The 10,000-nt window shown below is 44.9% G+C and overlaps 1 long non-coding RNA gene across 1 annotated transcript in view; it reads right to left on the reverse strand.

The window, feature by feature from the left end:
* Positions 1 to 1,183: 1,183 nt before the first annotated feature.
* The window catches only part of LOC137638134 (uncharacterized), a 10,074-nt gene continuing 1,257 nt past the window's right edge, over positions 1,184 to 10,000 (reverse strand). Inside the window, exon 2 of the long non-coding RNA XR_011043854.1 lies at positions 1,184 to 1,693. This is a non-coding gene — a long non-coding RNA (uncharacterized lncRNA). The remainder of the gene's footprint in view (positions 1,694 to 10,000) is intronic.

Genomic DNA, 10,000 nt, shown 5'->3' on the forward strand with positions numbered 1-10,000 from the left:
ACTTGTCAAGTGGGTTTGTTTCAGACAATTCACGTGAGTTTCATAAAACTGATTCCATCAAACCAGTTAAGTGGAGTAGATCCAATTAGACAAGTCAAGTTGAATATATACACTCTACTCAGAAAACGTAAAGCCAACTCGTTCCAAATGGACAAGTCAAGTTGAATCAGTCCAAGCAAGTTGTTATGAGTTCGCAAGCTTTATTCAAGTACCGTTTAATCAATATGCTTATGCATCAACCCAAGTCAAGTTGATTATTTCCTTGAGCCAACAAGCCTCGCCATATTCAGCCACTTGAATCAAAACGCATCGAGGTGATTAACTTACCGAATTCTGTGTAGTCAGTTTACTTTAACGGTTTAAAATTTAACTATAAAACATGTTTCGTAATTTACCTCTTTTGAGTCACAAAAAGTATTTTTCTTTCAACTGAATCACTCCAACCAAGCTATAACATCTGAACCAATCCAAACAAGCTATAATGAGCTAAACTGCTGTACTTGAACTGAGTTGTATGACTGGACTGGATAGAAAAGAGTAATATCTTGTCCATACACTCAAACGAAGATATAGTAAGTCACTTCACTCTAAACAAGGATTCCAAGTGACATCAGTTTGCCCCTGCAAGTGGTGTCGATTAAATCTTCGTCAGATTAGCCTGTGACATTTCACATATTTAGCCAAGGAGATCGTGCTGCCAGTTCTGATCAGGTAGGACGTGATTGTTTATAAAAATATACATCTATTAATGCTTCTTTTGTATACATACAAATAAACAGACTTTTATATAAACCTCATGATAATATCAGACGTTTAAGAAACACATATACACACAGATGTTTACATATACACAAGTAAATGAACAATGATGTTCATACTTATATCTATTTGCTGTCATTACATTTTTGTGTCATTATCGATAGGATTTGGCCTCTTCTAGTAACTGTAACCATATGAATTAAAATTTTGAGCCATGAAGATTAACATATTTTTCAATATATGCCGAATTCTCATAAATATTTAAAATAATCAGTATTGTTCGCCTCTGCGCAAAATTCGTAGTTACAACCGTCCCTGCAAAATTCGTCTCTTCACATAGTTTTGCACAGCTTTCTGTCGCGCTTCAATTAAAAGAATAAAATTCATACCTTAATCAGAACGAAAAGGACTTTAAATTTCGTCATAACGTATTTCTAAAGTTTTGTACGAAAATACAGTACAATGTGAAATGGTTATTCGTACACATAAAAATCACCATGTATCAAGTAAATAAGGAAACCCACACTAGATACCATTACAGACATGCAAAACTATTTTACATGGAAGTGTATTCCATGAACTTTGGTTTATCTCCTCGTTTCGTAGTCCACCTGAAGTATCCCCCTAAGAATCTTCTTCCTCCATTCCACTCTTCCCTCTTCCTCATCTGACTCAATCCTCCTCCTCCTCTCCCATCTTCATCTGCGTCTTCCTGCTATTCCCCGAATGAGTCACGCCCCTGTACGTGCCTCAGGCTTGGTCCGGTGTCACGCCTTTGCCCGCATCAAAGCATCGACCAGCAAGTGTCCTCCGTCGCTAACGAGGAATGGCATGAACGCCAGCAGAAGCAACACCTCCAAGGGCGTGCCCGGACTGGCTAAAGCAGAGGAAGTGCTAGTCGTGTTCTTGTGATGGATAGCTACCGGGGATTCGCCTGTGGATGGGGAAACTTGTGTATACTGCAGGGTGTTTAACTCGAGGTGCTGAGAAGAGCGATTATACATAAATATATGCATTTGCGTATATATATATATATATATATATATATATATATATATATATATATATATATATATATATATATATATATATATATATATATATATATATATATATATATATATATATATATATATATATATATATATATATATATATATATATATTTGGGATCAAGCCATGTCGTCCTGATGGAAGTTCCTATAGGGTAGCTTCCTAGGGTATATTACAACTACGGCGATATTCCCAGAGAATTTACCTTAAGGTACCAGAATTCTAACTCCTGGAGCGAGTATCCCTCGTGAAAGGGATATCGCGACATATCAGAGGACGTATTCTAGACACGTCACATGGCAATCTACATCCTGGACAGAGATTTCGTCTCGTAAGAGGTGATTGACGAGATACGAATTCGGGAAAGAAAAAGGGGAGCCGCTCCTAAGGCTTCCCTATCCCCCGATTCGTATGCGTGCCTGGCGCCAATCCTGGCGCCATCTGTATTCCTTTTTGCGTAGCTTAACAACTCGGTGTTTTTTCCTGTTTTTCTCGCAAATCTTGGATTTATTCGGCTTTTCATGGCTTCTCCGTCTTCGTTGGCCTCTGATAAGTTGAGTATAGTGTCTGTTATGTATAAATGTAGGCTCTTGGTAAAATTTTGAGTGATTAATAGGATTAATCTTTGATACAAGAGCCGTAGCCTACCAGAGGTGTCCTGGACACTGTCGCTCGCTAGGTATGAATTAGTTAGTCAGAGCGACATTCCTGGTTGTTTTGCTTTAATAAATTTTAGCTATTTAGCTTTACATAGGATTTCCTTTCGTGCTTAGTATTATTTGGCGAAGTATTCGCCATTCTGGCCTACGCTAGGCCATGTAGCCTAGTCGTTTGGTCCTAGTACTTCTTGCATGATTTTGGTTTTTCCAAGTGTAATTAAAATTTTATTGAAGCTTTAGGCTATATTTTATACATTTTAGACTGTGTGGAATATTTCCAAGATTGTATACGTGTGAGTTTCGGTGAATTAGGTAATCGATTCTCTTGGTGCCTAGGCTAATTGCTTATGGAGCCTTAGTATACTTTATCATACTCCCCGGTTGCTTTCTTTTCTTCGGAGAAGGTATGCAATCCCTTTCCCTCTGTTTAAGCCTTGGGCTTATCCCTAAGTGGTTTTTTCCGAATTTATTTTCGATAAAACTATACTAGGGTGTTACTGTACCTTCCTGTTCCTGTAGTTATGGTTCAAGAGGGACAGAACAACAGAGTTTTTAGTCTGAGTCTGTGTTGTCTGGCTTGGGGCAGAGTCCCCCTCGCTGACCTAACACATACAAAGGGAGCTTAGCTCCCTTAGGTCACTACCGAAGGTTTCTGTAGTTATGATTCCTTCTTTTGTGATCTACCAGACTAGTCCTGTTGCTGTTCTCGGGGGAGGATAAGTTCTTCCCTTGGGAGTAGCAACGCCTTCCTTGCTTTGGTGCTCTGGAAGCTGGCAAGTATTGCTGGCCTTTCCCCTTAGATCTCCCTTAGGCTAAGATAAGTTTCTTGGCTGCGGGTGATCTGTCACTAAAGCAAGGTTGGCAGGACCCTCTTGTCCCTTCCCCCTCTATCTCCGTAATGGCCTAGCCATTACTGTACTGTACCTTGCCGGCCGGCAGAGCTGTCCGGCAGGGGTCTTACTGTACTGTACGTCGTTCTACTTCTGGACCTAGTATAGGTTGGGATGTGGAATTGACTCAGCCCATTGCCGGCCGGCAGAGCTGCTGGCCGGCAAGGGTCTTATGTTTTCGAGTGCTGCCCGGACCTCTCTTGGTCCCTCATCCATGCCTGCCGGCAGAGCCGGACGGCATTGGTCAAGGAAGCCTGAATTAGTTTCTCCCCTTCCTCATATGCACTCTTTCGGTTGTCGGGCTTGGGGGTTGTGTACACTCTTATCCCGGCATCCATTCTATTTTCTTGTAGTGCTGTACCTGTCCCGGCTGCCGGCCTATGAGGCCGGCAGCCGGGCAAGTGTAGTCTTCTGGTTCTTTTGCTGCCGGCTGGCATCGGTCTTGTACCTTTGCCGGCCGGCTTATGTCAGTCCTTGTCTGCCGGTCACCAAGAGTGTGGCCGGCAGCTGGGTACTACCTTGTGTAGTTGCTGGCCGGCAGCCATTGCCAACCAACACTGGCTGTTACCGGCCGGCAGTTGCTGCCGACCGGCACAGGCATTTGAACCAGAGTGCTGCCGCCCTATAGCTGTTAAGTAGTATACTTTAAAGCTAGTTGTTGTGTGTGCCGGCCGGCAAAGGCAGGCCGGCACACATCCCCCTATACTGTACTAGTATTCTTCTGTATAGCATATACAGTAAGAAGAAAACTATAGTAAAGGTTTAGGTACAGCACTGTATCTTCTAACACTATTGTGTTTTCTTGCACAGACCTTTGCTGTTGCCCTCAGATAGGAAGCTGAGTTCTTCCCTGTCTATTATCCAGGATTTTAAAATCATTGCTTAGGTGTGAGCTCCACCTGTTTCCTCTGGAAACCTTGCATTGGTTACTCTAGAAGAGATAAACCATTTTGATTTTATTATCTGGAAGGCTGCAACAATGGGTTGTGAGGGAAACACAAGTGTGTGTCTTTCCTTTATGAATTGTTATGCTATACTATGCATATCCAGTGATACATAGTTCACCTGATACTCATGGAAATTTCTTCTCTTTACAGAAGGACACTCCGAAGTGGGGAAGTGCTTTCTGCAATGTCAGCAGCAAGAACCTCTGCGGACATGAGTTTTGTAGGAGACACGCAGCATACGCTGTCTCCAAGGATGATCTGTGTGCACTAACCTGATTAATGAGACAATTAAATAGCTAGGAAGAAGCTTCGTACCTGGGTAAGGGGCTTCCAAAAGAACACTTCTGGCCCTTATCTTCCAAGTGAGAAGATGAGGGCGTATCCTTTCCCTAAGGCATCAGCTGATGCAGTGATTCCCCAGCCTCAAGAGGAGATCCCCTAAGTTCAGATCCAGGTGGATGCTGAAGTCGCGGTCGCGATGCAAGACATCCAGCTAGATGACAGGATGTCTGATGTGGACGGGTGTCAGGAGGAAGACCTCCGGGCAGAAGCCCAGGATGAAGTTCAAGCCCCTCTACATCGGCCGGTCTCCCAGTAGAGCTGGGATAGGCCCTCTCTTCTATTGCTGGAATGATCCAACAAATGCAGAAGGAGAATCAGGGGAAGGCGGCTGCAATGTAACTGCGAATGCAGTGCCTTGCAGAATCACATGGGCCCCAGAAAAAGCTCAATGTGAAAGACCTTCCCTTGTGCTCAGATGCTAACCCATGGAGGTATGCTGAGCACATGCCGATGACAACTGGAAAGATCGTCATCTCGGATAAGCTGGGCTCAGTTCCCCTGGAGGGTGGAATTCTGGCCCAGCAAGGCATCATATCCGGACTGTTATGTCCGGCTGAGGAAGGAACCAGCTTCAAAGGAGGAGACAGAGCCGAAGGAGGTCATAGTGATGGACCATGCTAAGGCTCAAGCTCTACTTTCATCCTCGATGAAAGAGAGGGGCTTCTCTAACTCAAAGGTAGCTGCATTGAATAGGAAGCTCCCTTCCTTTGTGTCCTTGCCTACTAGAGCCTTCCCCTTTTTTACAGAAAAGGTTTCTGGCTGTACTAAAAGCAATCGAGGCCGGCAAGTCTTGCCCCTCCCTAGAGGAGTGTAAACCCTTGTCGCTGGCCCTGCCTATGGACCACAAAGACTGGAAGAATGTCCATCTTACGTTCTCAGTGGGAAAGTTGGAGGCTGATATTGCCGGACGTCAGTTCGGCAAGGACCCCCCTAAGCTGTCTGACTTTCTTTTGCGAAGTGAGTTCGATACAAAAGAAAGACTGACTGCCTCAATGTCTCTTCAGACTACTCTCGAGACGATGGCAAGTGACCCCAAGGTCCATGAAATGTTCATGGTAGTGGCCAAGCCTCATCTGGCCACAGTGACGAAGGACCTTTATGGCTTCGTCAAGGCAAGGAGAGCTTGTAAGGAGTTCGTGTTTACCTTGGCTACGGTGAGGCACGAGCTAAAGAAACTAATCTCCTCCAACATTTGGGGAAAAGACCTTTTTCCCTACCGACTTGGTCAAAGAAGCTGTTGATAAAGCCGCCTTGGAGAATAGAAACCTTCTCCAGAAGTGGGGCCTGGCTATCAAAAGAAAGTCTTCCCCGGATGAGGGTTCTCAACCATAGAAGAAGACTATGAGGACTAGGCTACCGTCTCGGCCAGCCAAGCCTCATAGACAGCAACAGCAACTGCAATTGCCATTGCCCCCAGTGCCCCAGATCGTGGCACAAACCCCGACCACCTTTCAGTGGGTACCCCAGGCCGTGTCGACACAGTCCACGGCATTCACCCCAGCGTTCGAAGGGCAGTCTACTTCCTTTCGAGCAAAGCCTAGAGGAGCAGCCAGAGGCTCGTCTAGACGCCCCTCAAGGGGAAGGGGATTCAGGGGTGGTCATGGTCAGGAAGGCAAGACCTCAGGACGGCAGTCCAAGCGAGGTGATACCGGTAGGAGGGAGACTTCTGAAATTTCGGGATCGGTGGACCTTCGATCCCAGGGCCCACAGCCTACTTAAGAATGGACTGGGCGGGAGCTGGTACAGCACTCCACCCCCGTGCCTTCGGTTTTTCCAACACTCCACCCCCGTTATGGAGGAGTACGTTCAAGAACTGTTGGAGAAAAAGGGTGAAGCCCATCAATTTCTAAGGGAGGCTGTTTTGTGTTCCCAAGAAAGACTCGGAAAAGCTCAGAGTCATTCTGGACTTGTCGCCACTTAACAAGTTCATAGTGAATTGCAAATTCAAAATGCTAACACTGCAACACATAAGGACCTTACTGCCCAGGAGGGCATATTCCGTCTCTATAGACTTGTCAGACGCCTACTGGCACATTCCAATTAGCCATCGACTCTCCCCCTACCTAGGGTTCAGGCTACAACGAAGACTATACGCCTTCGGAGCCATGCCATTCGGGCTAAACATAGCCCCAAGGATTTTTACGAAGCTTGCGAGCGTAGCTCTCAAACAATTTCGCCTAAAGGGAATTCAGGTAGTAGCCTACCTGGACGACTGGTTGGTGTGGGCAGCATCCGAGACAGAATGCTTGCAAGCTTCCAGTCAAGTGATCCAGTTCCTAGAGTACCTAGGCTTCAAGATCAAAAGAAAAAGTCTCGACTTTCTCCATCTCAAAAGTTCCAGTGGCTGAGAATCCACTGGGACCTTTTGTCACACCGTTTCTCCACCTCGGCGAAGAAAAGGAAGGAGATAGCGGGTTCTGTCAAGAGACTTCAAGATTCCGAAAGGATATCAAGACACGAGCAGGAGAGAGTACTGCGCTCTCTCCAGTTTGCTTCGGTGACAGACCTAGTGCTAAGAGCACAGCTAAAGGATGCAATCGGAGTTTGGAGAAGTTATGCATCAAACGCGTGAAGAGATCTGAGAAGACCAGCCGCTTCGGCTAAGTACTCTTCTCAGGCCTTGGTCCCAAGCCAGACATCTAAAGAAGTCAGGTTCTTCTTCAGCCACCTCCCCCGTCGGTGACGATTCACTCAGACGCCTCGAAGGAGGGATGGGGAGGTCACTCTCATCGGAAAAAAGTCCAGGGGACTTGGTCCAGGCTATTCAAGACCTTTCACATAAAACTTTCTAGAAGCTAGGGCAGTGCTCCTTACCTTAAAGAAAGTCTCCCTGCGTCATTCGATCCACATAAGGTGGTGATTGACAGCGAGGTAGTTGTGAGATACTTGAATCGACAAGGATCGAGGTCACCACCTCTCAACCAGGTGATGTTGGCCGTCTTCCGATTGGCGGAAAAGAAGAAGTGGTACCTGTCGGCAGTTCACCTTCAAGGAGTCCGCAATGTGACAGCGGACGCTCTATCCAGGTTCACACCGATAGAGTCGGAATGGTCCTTAGACGCAGGATCATTCTCCTTCATTCTGAATCAGTCCCAGAACTGCAGATAGACCTCTTTGCGACGAAAGACAACAAGAAGTTGCCCCTGTACGTGCCCCGTACGAGGACCCCTTAGCGGAAGCAGTGGACGCGATGTCCCTCGACTGGAACAGATGGTCCAAGATTTATCTGTTCCCTCCTCACAACCTTCTGTTGAGGGTCCTCAACAAACTGAGATCCTTCAAAGGGTAGCGGCAATAGTGGCCCACAAGTGGCCGAACAGCGTGTGGTTCCTCCTGGCATTGGAACTGTAGCTGAAGTTTATACCACTACCAGATCCAGTTCAGACCCAGCGAGCCCAGAAGTCAACTGTCTGCGCTTCATTACAGAAAACCCGGACCCTGCAGCTCATGATTTTCTCTCCCTAGCGGTGAGAAAGCGTTTCGGGATTTCGAAAGCCAGTATAGACTTCCTTGAGGAATATAAGTGCAAATCTACTAGAAGGCAATATGAGTCATCTTGGAGAAAATGGGTGGCCTTTTGTCAAGGCGAAGATTCCGCAGGAGATCTTGACAGACTTCTGCTTATCTTTTTTCCCCACCTCCATGGTCAAGGGTTGGCAGCGAACACGATTTCAGCGTGTAAGTCTGCTTTGACAAGACCCATTCTATATGCCTTTCAGGTCGACCTAGGTAACGAGATCTTTAATAAAGTCCCGAAAGCCTGTGCTAGGCTCAGACCTTCAGCACCTCCAAAGCCCATTTCATGGTCTTTAGACAAGTTCTTCATTTCGCTTCTCTGTTGAGCAATGAAGAGTGTGCGTTAAAGGATTTGACACAAAATGTTATTTTCCTATTTTGCACTCGCGTCCGGGGCCAGGGTTAGTGAGATTGTAGCCTCTCGAGAGAGGCAGGTCGTGTTCAGTTCCTGGATGGGGAAGAACTGAACCTGTTTCCGGATCCTATGTTTCTCGCCAAGAATGAGTTACCCACCAACAGGTGGGGTCCCTGGAGAATCTGCCCTCTGAAAGAAGATGCATCTCTATGTCCAGTAGAATGCCTAAAGGTCTATCTTCATAGAACTTCAGACTTCAAGGGTGGTCAACTATTCAGGGGAGAAACATCAGGCTCAAATTTATCTCTGAATCAACTCAGAGCGAAAATCACATATTTTATTCGCAGAGCGGATCCTGACAATACACCCGCAGGTCACGATCCGAGGAAAGTTGCCTCATTCTTAAATTTCTTTAATTGTATGGATTTTGAACATCTCCGTTCATACACTAGCTGGAAGTCTTCCAGAGTGTTCTTTCGCCACTATGCGAAGCAAGTCGAGGAACTAAAAGAGATCTGTGGTAGCAGTGGGTCGCGGTGTTAACCCTACTGTTTAACTCTGCGAGGAACAGTGGTCTTAATTGGGACGATTAATTCCAGGGTGAGTGTGTAGTTACATACTGTACTACAAACTAAGTGAGGGCACTGTGTTGCCCATCCAGACTGTTCCATTTCCGAAGGTGAACCTAGCATAAGTGCAGACATGTGTGCCGAGCGTTTCTAACGCTAATGTCATTGATTTGTAATACAGACTTTTATGACTTTGATACCTCGGTATCTTAAAAGTGGCATCTAATGTTTTTTCTTTCAGACAAACAAGCTCTGTTTACTATCATACTTATGCTTATAGTTTTGGGTTATCCTCTTCTTATATATATATATATATATATATATATATATATATATATATATATATATATATATATATATATATATATATATATATATATATATATATATATATATATATATATATATATATATTTGTGGTTAACCTGTCTATTTATTGCCTGTTAATAATCTGGTTCTTGAGAACCTTGCGTCTCCTTCACCTGTGTCAATTTATTGGTATAATTGAGCATTCATTCTATGTACCTTATCTGGGATAATTCTAATAGAATTGTTCCTTTATGCAAGCTATGTTGCATTGGTTTTCCTCCTATGCGGATATAAAACCTTTGTCCAATACAAGTATTGTGCGGAAAACTGGTCGATATTTCATATTGACGCAGTGGTCCTTTACAAACTATGCTTTACTTAATATAGGGCGAGACCACTATATTAGCTTGCCTGGTATTCATACATAGATATATTTACTCTTCGAGACTTTTCCAGAGTCTAGTAGGACTCTTCCCTGTATGGGGCAGGAAGCTCTAACATAGTTTATAGTTAGTTGAAAAGATGTATAACGGTAACATCTTAGGTCTCTAGGTCTAGTCGACCGGGAAAAAATTACCTCCGGGGAGTACGGCACGTTCTG

The sequence above is a fragment of the Palaemon carinicauda genome, chromosome 3 (assembly GCF_036898095.1).
Source record: "Palaemon carinicauda isolate YSFRI2023 chromosome 3, ASM3689809v2, whole genome shotgun sequence".
Taxonomy (NCBI): Eukaryota; Metazoa; Arthropoda; class Malacostraca; order Decapoda; family Palaemonidae; genus Palaemon; species Palaemon carinicauda.